This window comes from Canis lupus, chromosome 18 (genome assembly GCF_048164855.1).
Source record: "Canis lupus baileyi chromosome 18, mCanLup2.hap1, whole genome shotgun sequence".
Lineage (NCBI taxonomy): Eukaryota > Metazoa > Chordata > Mammalia > Carnivora > Canidae > Canis > Canis lupus.
The window spans coordinates 53386033-53401087 of NC_132855.1; the positions used below are offsets into that span (position 1 = coordinate 53386033).

At 39.5% G+C, this 15055-nt stretch overlaps 1 long non-coding RNA gene across 3 annotated transcripts in view; it reads right to left on the bottom strand.

The window, feature by feature from the left end:
• Positions 1–343: 343 nt before the first annotated feature.
• The window catches only part of LOC140609235 (uncharacterized), a 44091-nt gene continuing 29379 nt past the window's right edge, over positions 344–15055 (bottom strand). The window contains exons 2-4 of one of the 3 annotated variants that reach the window (XR_012011155.1): positions 8871–8997; positions 8646–8765; positions 344–3389 (exon numbers count right to left, since the gene is read on the bottom strand). This is a non-coding gene — a long non-coding RNA (uncharacterized lncRNA). Of the gene's footprint in view, positions 3393–5901; positions 8766–8870; positions 8998–15055 lie in introns of those variants that run through there. The other 2 variants (XR_012011154.1, XR_012011156.1) reach the window with 2 other exon arrangements.

Consider the following 15055-nt stretch of genomic DNA (forward strand, 5'->3'; position numbering starts at 1 on the left):
CAGAGAACCCAAGACTCAGGTCTCCATCTCAAGACACTGGGATCAGGATCCAAGCCGAAGGCAGATGCTTAACTGACTGAGCCACCCAGGCGCCCCACTTTATTGTAAATTTTGAAACCGATATATGTGATCCTTCTGTTACTTCTTTTTTTCAAGACTGTTTTGGCTATTCTGTGTCCCTCACTATTCGATATAAATTTTAGAATCATCTTGTTAATTTCTATAAAGAAGTTAGCTGAGACTCTGATAGAGATTATACTGAATCAGTAGATCAGTTTGGAAATATTGCCATCTTAAAAATTTATGTATATATATATTCTGCACCACAATAGAATCATGTTCATTTTACTATTAAGATAATGATTTTCTTCAAGATAAACCTTTACTATATGATCCAGCAATTTTATTTCTGGGTATATATCCAAAAGAACTGAAGGCAGGAACCTGAAAATTTATTTGTACACCTATGTTAACAGCAGCATTATTCATAATAGCCAAGAGGTAAAAGCAATCCAAATGGTCATTAACAGATGAATGGATAAACAAAATGTGGGATATATATATATACAATGGAATATCATTCTGCCTTAAAAAAGAATGAAATTCTGACATATGCTATAATATGGATGAACCTCATAGACATTAAGCTGAATGAATTAATTCAGTCACAAAAGATGAATACTTATGATCCACTTATATGCCTAGGATATTCAAATTCATAAAAACAGAAAATAGAATTGTGGTTGCCTGTAGCTGAGTAGAATGGAAAGTTGTTGTTTAATGGACATAAGAGTTTCAGCTCTGCAAGATGAAGAGATTCTAGAGATTGATTGCACAATAATATGAGTACATTTAACAGTACTATTCAGTACACTTAAAAAATGGTTAAGATGGTAAATTTTATGTAATACATTTTTTAACCACAATGAAAAGATAATTTAGAAACTTTATTTTATTTTTAAGATTTTATTTATTTATTCATGAGAGACACAGAAAGAGAGGCAGAGACACAGGCAGAGGGAGAAGCGGGCTTCATGCAGAGAGCCCAATGTGGGATTCGATCCTGGGACTCCAGGATCATGCCCTGGGCCAAAGGCAGGCGCCAAACTGCTGAGCCACCCAGGGATCCCCTAATTTAGAAATTTTTAAAAAACTGAAAGAAGGCCTTTTGATTTGATCAAAGGAAGCAATTAGTGTCTAGATTTAGCTCGTGCTAAAAACACTTCTTTGGTTTAATTTATGGAGATGTTTATACAGTCAACTTCTAATTATCCTGTCAGAACTTCTCTGCCCCAAGAATCATCCTAATTCCCAGGCCAACAATAAACAGAAACTGAACCAAAAGGATAGACTGTATGACTCTCACTGTGTTTCTGTTATGCCAAGTGGGCATTTCTGGGTCACCTCCTATTATGTCCCAGGATTTAAGATGCAATCTAATATGCCACTCCACATATGTTAGTTAAGGATTAGGCTTTATTAGATAAGGGGAATTCTTTAAAAAAAATTTTTTTTTTGATAAGGGGAATTCTCATAAGGCTGGGTCAATAAGCAAAAAGGAAGCAGGGGTCCTTCATCCTTCTATTATCCTACAGAGAGGTGTGCTGGGCTCAGGGTACACTGCTGGATCCACAGAATAAGTCTGTTCTGGTGAAGAGAACTGTTTCTCTATTCTACCTTGTTATCACAGCACTGATGAATCAGGAAGGAGTGAGTTGACAAATAACTGACCAAACAAAATACTAGCTTTTGGAGCATTCGATATAACTTTCCCCAGGTTCACATAACCCATGTTCAAGGCTCAGTGCAATATCTTGCCCCTGCAGTATCTCCCCTTAGTAACAGGTTCACCATATCCTGAATGTCTAGATATGTCACAGAGGGAAATACATGACAAAGGAAGATCAATCCGAATTTTTAACAAAGAAAGGGCCAGCAGCAACAGATTTTCCCACAAAGAAGAAACCACGATGAAGCTATTTCCCAAACAGCCCAAAACTTCCCCCAGAAACAACTGCCCACCCAATTTTTTTGGCAAATCTCCACCCTTGTCCCAAATATAAATAAGTGCAAACACCTGTCTAGGCTTACTACATGCCAGGAACTGATCCAAACATCTTATATACGTATTAACTCATTTCATCATCGCTCCAACCCTATGAGGTAAGCGCTATATTTATGCCCATTTTGTTGGTTAAATTTTTTTATTTGAGTATAGTTGATGCACAATGTTACATTAGTTTAAGGTGTACAACATCCTGGTTTGACAAGTTTATACATTATGCTAGGCTCACCACAAACTTAGCTACCATCTGTCACTATTACACTATTACAATTTTATTGACTATATTCTTTATGCTGTACCTTTATGCCCATTTTATATATGAGGAAAATAAAGCATATAAAAGTAAATGAACTTGCTTATTGCCTCAAAGTTGTGCTTCTGATCACCATACTAAACCAGAGTCAAGACATTGGGCTAAGCTCTGCAAGGGTCTTAAGCATCCATCATCCTGGGACCTGGGCAGCCTTAGGGAGAGGCACACCAATGAATGTGGTGGGAAATGGGACATATCCTGGAAGAGAGCAATGTGGTATGGGAGAAATTGGAGAACGTTGGTGAATATAGAAGATTAAAATAAATTTTAGGGAGTACAATTGAGAGGGAGCTTTCAGGTGAAAAAATACTGACATGACAAAGGTGAAACAGCAGACTATTGTAAAGTTCTTTGGATAATTTTGAAATAGCTTCATTGCGGTATGATTGACAAACAATAAATTACACATGTTTAAAGTGTATAATTTGACAATTTTTGACATATGCATACACCTGTGAAAACACTGCCATAGTCAAGATAATGAAAATAAACATCATCACCAACAGTTTCCTTGTGACCTTTTATAAATCCTCTTTCTCTGCTCCTTTCTCCAAACTCTCCCTCTGGTCACCCATGATCTGATTTCTTTAGATTATTTGGTCTGGTTTCTTTCACTTTGTATAATTATTTGAGATTCATCATGTTATTGTGTATCACGGTTTTTGTCTCTGATAGGAGACATATCTACAATAGGTAAAGAATTCTTATAACTCACTAATAAAAGACAAATAACTCAATTAAAAAATGAGCAAAGCATCTGAACAGACATTTCTCCAGAGAAGATATACAAATGCACATGGAAAGAGGCTCAATAACAATAGTTATCAAGGAAATGCAAATCAAAACCGTAGTGAGATACTACTTTATATCCATTAGGATGGCTATAATGGAAAAGTCGGGGCCCCTGGGTGGCTCAGTTCATTAGGCATCATACTCTTGATCTTGGTTCAGGCCTCAATCTCAAGGTAGTGAGTTCAAATCCTGTGCAGGGCTCCACACTGGGTATGCAGCCTACTTAAAAAAAAAAAAAAAAAAAAAAAAGGAAAGAAAAAGTCAGATAATAACAAGTTTTGGAGAGTATATAGAGAAATTATAACCCACAAGTATCTACTGGTAGGAATGTAAAATGGTGCAACCACTTTGGAAAACAGTCTTGTGATTTCTCAAAAAATTTGCTGTTTGACCCAACAATTCCACTCCTAGGAATTTACCCAAGAGAAGTAAAAACATATATAATCACAACTTCTACATGAATGTTTATAGAAGCAGTATTCACAATAGCCAATATGTGGAAACAACCCAAATGCCCTTCATTTGATGAATGGATAAACAAAATGTGGTATAGCCCATATGGCTGAATATTACTCAGCCATAAAAAAGAACAAAGTAATGATACATGCTACAGCATGGGTAAATCTTGACATTACACTAAGTGAAAGAAGCCAGACATATGCAAAAAAACACATATTTCATGATTCCATTTTATTTATTTATTTATAATATGTATTCTTTAATTTGACAGAGAGAGAGAGCACAAGCAGGAGTGGCCTGCAGAAGGAGAAAGAGACTCCCTAATGAGCAGGGAGCCCAATGCAGGCTGGATCCCAGGACCCTGGGATCATGACCTGAACCAGAGGCAAGGAGGCAGAGGTTTAGCTGAGCCACCCAGGTGCCCTGTGTGATTCCATTTTAATATGAAATGTTCAGAATTGGCAAATGTATAGAGATAGGAAGTAGATTAGTGGTTGCCTGAGGGTGAGACCTGGGGGGAAATTGAAGGCAATTGCTAAAAAGAATAGTTTTTGTAATGTGATGAAAGTGTTCTCAAATTGACTGTGGTGATGGTTGTGCAATTTGGAATATACCCAAAACCACTGACTGGTATACTTTAAGTGGGTGGATTTTATTGTAAGTAAGTTATATCCCACTTAGTCTGTTAAAAAAATCACTTCTTTCTATTGATGAGTAGTACTCCATTGTGTGAATATACTTCAGTTTGTTTATCCATTTACCTGTTGATAGATATTTGGTTTGTTTCCAGTTTTTGGCTACTAAAAATAAAGTTGTCATGAACATTCATATGCAAATCTTTGTTTGGAATATGCTTTTTCTTCTCCTAGGTAAATACACAGATGTGGAATGGCTGGATCATATGGTAGGTGTATGTAACTTTTTAAGAGATTACCAAATGGCTTTCTACTGTGGTTGTGCTTTCACATTTCCCCTAACATTTGTGAGTTCTGGAGTTTTGGTTCTCCCATTTCCTTGCCAACTCTTGGTAGGATCAGTCTTTTATTTTTTATTTTTTTAGATTTTATTTATTTATTTCAGCGAGAGTGAGAGAGAGCAAGAGTGAGTGGGGAGAAAGGAGAGAGAGAATCCCAAGCAAGCTCCATGCCCAGTATGGAACTCAATGAGGCTTGGATCCCATGACATCAAGATCACGACCTGATCCAAAATCAAGAGTCAGACACTTAGCCAACCGAGCCACCCAGGTGCCCTGTATGATCCTTCTTCTTTTCACCCTCCCTCCCATATAATGTTTTTTTAATCAGTCACCCTAATAGGTATATAGCAATATCCCATTGTGATTTTAGTTGGCATTTCCTTAATGACTAATGTTGTTTTAGCATCATCTCATGTGCTAATCATCCATATATTTTCTTCTTTTTTAAAAATATTTTTTTATTTTTAAGTAATTTCTACACACAACTGGGGCTCAAACTCACAACCCTGAGATCAAGAGCCACATGCTCTACTGACTGAGCCAGCCGGGCACCCCTCATCCATATATTTTCTTTGGTGAAATGTCTGTTCATCTCCTTTGTCCACTTTAAAAAAATTGATTTGTCTGTTTCATTGTTGAGTTTTCAAAGTTCTTCATATACTCTAGACACAAGTTCTCTATCAGATATGTGTTTTGCAAGTAGTTTTTCCCAGTCTGTGATTTGTCTTTTCATTCTTCTCACAGTGTCTTTTCAAAAACAGAAAGGTTTGTATGTGTGTTTATTTTTAGAATAGAAGTTTTAATTTTAAGAAAGTCCAATTTACCAAAGTTTTCTTTTATAGATTGTGCCGTATCTACAAAATCTTTGTTTAATCGGAGGTCATAAAGATTTTCTCGTATATTGTCTTCTAGTGGTTTTATAGTTTCAGATTTTACATTTAGGTCTATGACCTATTTTGACTTAACTTTTTGTGTATAGTATGAAGTATGGATTGAAGTTCACTTTTTTCATATGAATATCCAATTGTTCCAGCCTTACTCATTGGAGCAATTATCCTTTTTCCATCAAATTGCCTTTAAATCTTTTTCAAGCATCAATTTTTGTCATTATATACATTTTTTTTTCTCTATTTGCTTCCATAGTCTATCTTAAGGTCGACTGCACATACTCTTCATTACTATTGTTTTATAAGAAGTTTATTTATTTTTTTAAGAAGTCTTGAAATCCAGTAATGTTAGCTCTCCAACTTTGTTATTCTCTTTCAAAGTTGTTTTGGCTGTTTTAGATCTTTTTCATTTTCTTTCTTTTTTTTTTTTTTTTTTTTTTTTTTGGTTATTTATTCATGAGAGACACAGAGAGAGAGAGGCAGAGACATAGGCAGAGGGAGAAGCAGGCTTCCTGCAAGGAGCCCGATGTGGGACTTGATCCTGGATTCTGGGATCACGCCCTGAGCCAAAGGCAGACACTCAACTGCTGAGCCACCCAGGCTTCCCAAGATCTTATTCATTTTCAAATGAATTTTAGTTTGTCAATTTCTACATTTTTTTTCCTATGGAGAAGAGACAGAAATAGAGCTTGTTAATGAAAAATACAAGGGTCTGAGGTCAGTCTCTTAGGTTCAGAACCCAACTTTCTCTTCACAGCTGTTTGACTTTGGGCAAGTTACCTAACTTCTCTCCAATTCCACTTCTCATTCATAAAGCTGAGATCATAACATCAGCAATATCATGGAGCTGTAATGGGGCTTAAGTGAAACAATGCGTATAATGCTGAGGAACTGGAAATACAATGGGCAGACCGTATATGACAATAGAACTCTGTGGCAGCCTCTGCAACAACTAGTCTAGGAAGCCAAGTCACAACCTCTGTAGCAATTGGCCCAGAACAGTCAGGACTTGACCAAGTCAATGAGTGCCAACTTCTGTAATTTTTGCCCTGGCTTCCAGCTCAGACCAAGCAGAGAAAGCCAAATACGCTTCCCAAACCAATCATATAAGATACCCCATCTCTACCTCCAGCTTTTCCATGCCAAGAATCTCCCATCAGGGCACATTTGAAGCCTTCTCTTTCCTCACCATAAAGCTTTTCCACTCCCCTGCCTGCCTTTGAATCTCTACTAAATGCAAATGATGGTGGCTGACTTCCTGGCTATGGCAAAGCTTTGAGTAATAAATAGCTTTGGTTTCTTCTCATTTGGGTGATCCTCATTTGTTTCCACAGCACTAACACTGTGTTTTTGGAGTATAATGGGTGCCCAATAAATTTTACACACAATGGCAAAATTGTTTTGTCAAATGAAAATTTACACAAAATCCCAAAATATAAAATAGATAAAAGTGGCTCTCAATAATTTATTTTATCTAAGTCAGTCAGTACAAACAATGAGACCTTTGTGATGATCTTAGTAACATGAAAATGAGATAATGAGTGACAGTTGTAAACACAGTTTTTTAAAAAACCCTGATCCACGGGTGCCTGGGTAGCTCAGTCGGTTAAGTGACTGACTTTTGGTTTAGGCTCAGGTCATGATTTTAGGATTGTGAGACTGAGCCTCCTCCCCACTGTGGAGGTCCGTGCTGGGTGTGGCACCTGCTTAAGATGCTCTCTCTCCCTCTCCCTCTGCTTCTCCCCTCAAATTCTTTCCCTCTCTTAAAAAAAAATCCTGGGGTGCCTGGGTGGCTTAGTCAGTTAAGCATCTGCCTTTGGTTCAGGTCATGATCCCAAAGTCCTAGGATGGAGGCCCATCTCCACTCCCTGCTCAGCAGGGAGCCTACTTGTCCCTCTCCCTCTGACCTTCCCCCCAGCTCATGCTTTCTCTCTCAAATAAATAAAATCTTTTTTTAAAGACCCTGATTCATACAATAAAAGCATCAAATACCAACAGTATTTTTTTTCTTTTAAGCAGATCACCTTACAATCAAATATTTGCAGAACCCCCAAAAACACCTCTTCAAAACTCTAGGGCTCTGGAGATAGTGGAAGTGTGAAGTCAGCGTTCAGGGTCTTGATTAAAGTGTTTGGGTGCTTTCAACCATCTGGGTAACATAGAGCAAGTTACTTGACCTTTGTCTGAGTTTGGTTTATTCCCCTGCACATTGAGGAAGCCGAACTAAGCTGGAACTCAAAATTTAGAGTGCATCACCACCAGTGTGTAGTAAAGGGGACTATGGTACGTGTGCCTATTTAAAAATGCAAGTTTCTGTCCTCCTAGTGGTTCTATCTCATTAAGTCTACGGTGGCCACCTGGAATCTACACTTTAACCAAGCACCCAGATGATTTGGATGCTTGTGATCCATGTCACAACTGGAGAGACCCAGGGAGTAATTCATCTCTTAGGTCCCCTCTGGCTCTGCCCCGTGTTGTTCAGGTAGAGTTGGTGAAGTCTCAGAGATGGAACAAGGGGAGAGGAAAAATGGAAGGGAAAATCACTCAACAGTCAGAGAAAATGTTGATGGGGAACGTTTTAAAAAGTCTATTGTAGGGGCACCTGGGTGGCTCAGTGGTTGAGCATCTATCTGCCTTTGGCTCAGATGGTGATGCTGGGGTCCTGGGATTGAGTCCCGTGTCAGGCTCCTCATGGGAAGCCTGCTTCTCCTTCTCCCTCTGCCTATGTCTTTGCCTCTCTCTATGTTTCTCTCATAAACAAATTTTTAAAAATTTAAATATTTTTCAAAAGGGAATCAATATTCCCTTTTTGAAAGCTCCCCGCGACCCCGGTCCAGAGATATTTGGATTCTTGGCGTTAATCTTCGAGGCCTTGTGAAGACAATGCACATTTTATTCTCCACTAGCCCACAGAACAAAGCACTCCCAAACTTCCCAACCCTAATGCCCCAGATGTGAATACACCAGAGATGAATGGCGCCGTGCAAAATCCCTGCCTGCCCTCCCGCTCCACGGTTTCCCCATGGATCACTTGGGGTAGCAGAGACAGAGGAGCATTTGGACAGGCTGGGGTCTGGCTCTCAGAACAAGATTAAACTCTAGGCCACTCCTCAGCATCTCAGAACCCAATCCACTCAATCCCGCAGTGGACACCTCAGCTCAGCGTGGCCATACCGCCCTCTTGCGGCAGAAAGCGGGACTCCGCCCGGCGAGGAGAAGAAACTCCAGAGGTGGAAACAGCTCACAAAGATCCAAAGTTCTCCTGTTGCAAGGCTGGGTAAGAGAAGAAAAGTAAGGTATCACCAGAGACACACTCTCCACTGTCTCTTTCTACTTTACCTTTCCTTTCTGCCTCCCCAAACCTGTCATCCCACTTACCTTTGTCCTCTATTAATAACTTTTTTGTATGCCTTACAGGGTGTTTTCACAAACATCCTCTCATGTGATCCATTCTCACTCCCTTTTCACATCACTTCTCTTCCCCTTAGAGAATGAGAAGGAAAAACTGAAAGAAAGAAAAAAAACTTATGTAAACACCTTTCTTGTATTTTGCATAGGGTAGCCCTGACACATCCCTATTTTGGGGTTACAGGGCCTTGGAGCTATGTTCATGACCTTGACCCCTGTAGGAGCCCATTAGCTTTGTTCTGCTTTGTGGTCACCAACAAAGTCTTAAACTTGCCAGGGCTTGATACCTAGGAAGAAAGAAAGCAAAGCATGCGATTCAAGCATCACAGGCCCAGATAAACAGTTATTCTTTTGTTTAACTTTTTAAAAATTAATCATTTATAATAAGAATAGAAAAATGCATAGGCCATAAATGGACAGTTCAGTTCCTTTGAACAAGTTGAGCATACTGTGTAACCTGCATCCAGATCAAGAATCAGAATATTTCCAACACTCCCTAATACTCTTCTTATAACCCCATCCAATCCCAACTCACCCCCAAGGTAACTGCTATTCTGCTTATTTAACACCAAGGATTAATTTTGTCTACTTTTGGATTTTATATAAACAGAATCAAACAATAAGTACTCATGTCTATGACCTTTGCTAAGCATTGTGAAATTAATCTGTGTGCTTGTACATGGCTCATCTTCATTGCTGTGGTACACCATTGTAGAAAGATACCACAATTTGTCCTTTTATTAGTGGTAGACACTTAGGGTATTTCCAGTTTGGGGCTATTATAAGAATGTTTCTATGAGCATTCTTGTACATAGCTTTTAGGAAATATATATACACCTTTCGATTGGCTTTATAACTGGGAGTGGAATGGCTGGGTCATAGGATTGCTTTCATTGATAATGCCAAACATTTCCATGGTGTTATACTAATTTACACTCCCATCAGCAATGTGTGAGTTTCCATAGCTTCGTATTCTTGACAACATTGAGATATTGTTTTTCATTTTAGTCATCCTGGTGGGTGGGTAATGATATTATTACCTTGTAGTTTCCATTTACATTTCCATGAAGACTAATGAAGTCAAGCACCTTTTCAAGAGCTTGTCAGCCATTTGGTTTGGATATCTTCTTTTGTCAAGTGCCTAGCTAAAGCTTTAAGGCAAACAACTTAAAGCTCACATTACTCCACCAGGAATGATAAGAGCATTGTTAAGTATTTGATTTAATCCCAAATAAGCATGTTCTATTCATAGCTACACTGAGAAATATTCCTTATACAAGTACTTACATGATGTCATTTGGTTAATACAAGTACTCTGAGAAGTAAAAGGCAGAGGTTATGCTTGTTTTACAGAAGAGGAAGCCACCTCTGGGAAATTGTAATATGCCCCAAATAAGTGGCAAAACCAAGATCTTTCAGCAAGATTTGGCTGTTTCCTGACTATATGTTGGTATCACTACAGTGGTTCTTAACCTATTTAATCTCCCCATCTTTCATAACAAATATTTTGTATCACCCACTCTTTACTACAATGGGATTAAATCTATAGGTTATTTCAAAAGATAATATGTTGCCCATACAGTATAAAGGAGAAATAAAAGAGCTGTTATTTATGACAAATAATTACTATAATTACAAATAAAATAATAATTAATGCCCAGGACAACATTATAATCAATATAATGAAGTAATTGATGCTTATTCCTAAAAGCAGACTCACTTTAAATGCAAATAGCCACAAATAAGACCAATACAAGTGGTCATACTGACAACACTGACATCACTGTTCCTGAAGTGATTTTCCAAACTGGTGAACAAATTTAGGTAAAACTCTGAATGGAAAAAAAGTACAATCATCCTTAATTTGTAGTTTATTCCTGAGAGAATCATATTTCTAAACCATGTAAAAAATATTTTGTGTTTATATACAGAAAGGAGTTAAGTTTTAGGCCCAGATAATTTTGGACAGTTTTCCACCTACATGAATATCTGGGGATCCATTTAAAAATTGCACTGGAGGCAGGACAATTCTTCATTTCGGGGATTATCATTCTTGTTACAGGACAACTTAGCAGCCTTGGCTCATGCCCTGCACATGGAAATAGTGTTCTCTGCTATCATCATGACAACCTTAACCCGTTGGGGCAATATTGTTCCTACTGAGAACACCACATTACCCACTTTCTATAGCAAAGTCCCTGCCTGAAATCTGGAAGGAGATAAAAAAAAGCTGGGCTGTGGATGGGAAAAGACCTGGGTTTAGCCCTTAGTTAAACTTGCTCTGTGAGACCTTGAGCAAGTCGCTTAACATCTCTGAGCTCAGTGTCTCCAGTTATGAGGTTGGCTGCTGCTTCTTCTTCTTCTTCTTCTTCTTCTTCTTCTTCTTCTTCTTCCTTTTTTAAGTTTTTATTTATTTATTAATGAGAGACACAGAGAGAATGGCAGAGACATAGGCAGAGGGAGAAGCAGGCTCCTTGCAGGGAGCCTGATGTTGACTCAATCTCAGGATCCCGAGATCATGACCTGAGCTGAAGGCAGACACTCAACCACTGAGCCACCCAGGCATCCTGAGGCTGACTTCTGTATCCTGGAGCAGCAGCAGCACTGTTGCTATGTTTCTCTGCATCTGTTGTATGGAGAGAGCCTCTATGCCTGGCACTCCTAGTCTACCTCCACCCTGCCCTGTCCCATGTTGGCAGCACTCTCCAAGGTTGACCAGTTACTCCTACACATAGTGCTTTTGATAGCCTCAGTCCATGTTGATAAATATGTTCAGCAGTAGATCATCTAGGAGATATTAGCATGAACTCTCAGAAAAGTATCAAAACATATATCTATTGGGGGCACCTGGGTGGCTCAGTAGGTTAAGCATCTGCCTTAGGCTCAGGTCATGATCTCAGAGTCCTGAGATCAAGCCCCGCATCTGGGCTCCCTGATCAGTAGGGAGTGTGTTTCTCCTCCCCTCCTCCCCTGCTTGCTCTCTCTCTCTCTCTCTCTCTGTCAAGTAAATAAATAAAATCTTTTTTAAAAAATACATATCTACTGCCTTGGTAGAATATATTCCTTCAGGCCTTTCAATAGAAAAAATACACTATTTGACATGTTCCCAAGTCTGAATGAATTACCACATTATAGCCCAGAGCTTGGTAAATATAACACCTTCCCACTGGAATCCCAACTGCACGCCTTGCTAACACATGTCTTTTTAAAATTGGTGATAATTGACTGCCTGAAAAATAGAAATAAAATTAGTAAGATCACAGTAGATTCAAAAGTATTAATAGAGCCTAAATTCAAAGGCACAGGGTTGCAGAATGTGAACATAACATGATCATATATAAACTATACTATAGTATTTTTAATTAATAACATGAACTTATAGAAATATAAAATTAACACGTGTCAAAGATTTTATTCAATTCATTAATTAATGAAGGAACCAATAAGATGTTAAAAGCAATTCAGATGAGAATTTTACACTGAACAATGTATTTTTACAGTTCTTTGAACAGAAACCATTTGTAGTACTATGGACAAGAAGGATTTGTATGGCTATCAATTTCCCACAATTTAATTTCTATCCCTACAAGTGGTAAAACAACCTGGTATCAGTTTCCTATTGCTTCTGTAACAAATTAGCACAAACTTAGTAGATTAAAACAACACACACTTATTATTTTACAGTTAGATGGAGTATCTTACAGTTGTAGGTCAGAAGTCTAAAATGGGTTTCACTTGGCAAAACTCAAGATGTCCTCACAGCTGTGTTCCTTCTGGAGGCTCTAGGGGAGAAGCATTTCTTTTCTTTTTCCGCATTTTAGAGGCCAGTCCCATTCCTTGGCACACAGTCACCTCTTTCCATCTTCAAAGTCAATACCTATTAATGGTCAGTTGAGACTTTTTCACTCTGCAGCACCCCAGATTCTTGATTCCATTGTCATACCTCCTCTGACTCTCACTTCCTACCTCCCTCTTTCACTTAAACGGATCCTTATGATTATATTAGGCCTATCTGGATAATCCAGGATAATCTCTCATCCCTAGATCTACCAGTGGTGCAAAGACTCCTCTAGAATCAGATAATCCCCAAAGAGTCTGAGAAACTACATCCTGCAGTCCCCTGAAAGGACACCAATAATCTCTTTTGCATTTTTTCTAGTCTCAGCCAATTCTTCCTGATGATGCCAAGGCTTATAACAAGGGTGACTGTGCAAAACACAAGGTCAGGCAGCCCTGGGACCACAGTCTCTGAGCAAGGAAACAGCTACCCCTTTAAGTGGGCCATGGTCACTGTCCCTGCCCAACCAACTCGGTTTGTTTCCTTTGGCCTCTGCTAGCATTTGAGTTTTCCCAACCTGGTTACTGATTGATCAGATTCCCTTTCCTCCACCTTGGAGGGGTGGGAACAGAGCAGAAACATTTAGTCCATAAACTGGGCTAAATGAGACAGTAAGGGAAAATAGACATATGGTAGGGCACAGGCAAAGCCAAGCCATATGATTTTATGTTGACCTGGCATTGTCCTGGGGCTGGGGCAGGGAGTGAGGACAAAAGAGAGTGGAGGAGGTATCTCTTCACACTGCCCTCTTCCTCCCCTCCGTTTGGCTTTCATGGAATAAAGGGGAGCCAAGAGTTCCCTGTCACAAGTCCAAGTCGGCTTCAGGCTATTAACTAAATGGCCACAGAGCTATGGGAAGTAGCTGGCCACTCTTGATCAATACAACAATTTTCAAACTGCTCCTGCTCAAAGTCCCATTTAACGCTAAATTTTCACATGACTTAGTTTCTCATCTTATTTCTCCTAAGCAAATCCTCTTAAATAGATGGCAATTACCAAGACATAATGAGGAGCTACCTGACAGAGGCCAGAAGGTCAAAGTCAAAGTAACTCATTCCTTCCCTGAGCAAACACTGCTTATGCCTCTGCTGAATGCAAGGCACCAGATCAGGCTCTGAAGGAGGTATAAACACATCCTGCCTTCAAGGAGTTGCAGTCTAAGGGCAGGGGTGAAGTTGCATGTCCAAAAGCAAAGAAGGAGAAAAGAGTTCCAGACTAATGGGATAGCAGGAGAGAAAAACACAAAGATGAGGACACAAAGGATATGTTCTTGGCTGAGAATTTCAGAGAGAAAGAAGTTCAAGGTATTAGCTCAAGCTGAGGACAAATGGCACAATGTCATCCAGATGAGATTGGAGAAGGGAAGGAGGACCAGATTAATATATGTGCACCTTCAATCTTGAGTTGAGTCCTTTGTTCACTAGGTATTTACTTAGCACTCTCTATGCACCCAATACTGAGTCAAGCACTGCTAACACAAACAAAAATGAATAAAAAATGGATCTACCTTCAATAAGCCAGTCTAGGGATGTGCAAATAAATGCTTTCAGCGGTGTGAAATGAGTGCAGAAAGAGATGTGCTTGAGTGCTGAGCCAGAGACTCATGGAGTCTGCTCACAGGAACAGAGGAGAGGAAGGAGGGCCACAGGAAAGTTTTGCAAAGGAGCCCTATAATTAGTAATTTTGCCTGGGTAGCAAGTAGAAGACAAGAGAAATTATGGAATGACCACTCATAGTCTACACTGAGGGTCTGTGATTATAGACACTCCAAAGGCACAAAACTCGTCATGTCCAGTCTGCTTGGGTCCTTGATGGCTTGATTCCCATTGCATCAAGACATTCTGAAGCTAAATTTAAACGCTGCACCAATTCACTTCTCTTCTGCTCCATTCACTTGCCTCCTGCATTATATGCCTTAGACTGGTTTTTCTCTGCCCTGCAGCTCTGCAATTTAGCCCAGGATTTGGTTTCTCCCGGCTTTTGACCTTGGACTCACTGTCTGGCTGCAGCTCTTTAAATTGCTGATCCTATGAAAGGCCTTCAGGGGTCACAACGACTGCCTTTACCAGTTACTAAGTAACTAACTCACAAACTCTGAGATTCCCAGTCAGGCGAGAAGGAAGAGCTTACAAGCACTTTCCATTCGCTCTGCTTGGCTAACTTGCCATTGTAAAGAAAGTTTCTCCTTCCAGAGGTGAATTCCAGCCTTTACAGCCAGTAGAGCCAGCAGTTTTGAGCCTGCTAGTGTCATTACCATCCTCTCCCAATGCTGGCCAAATCCACAGTGTCTTCTCCCCACCCTCCTCGCTATTCCAAA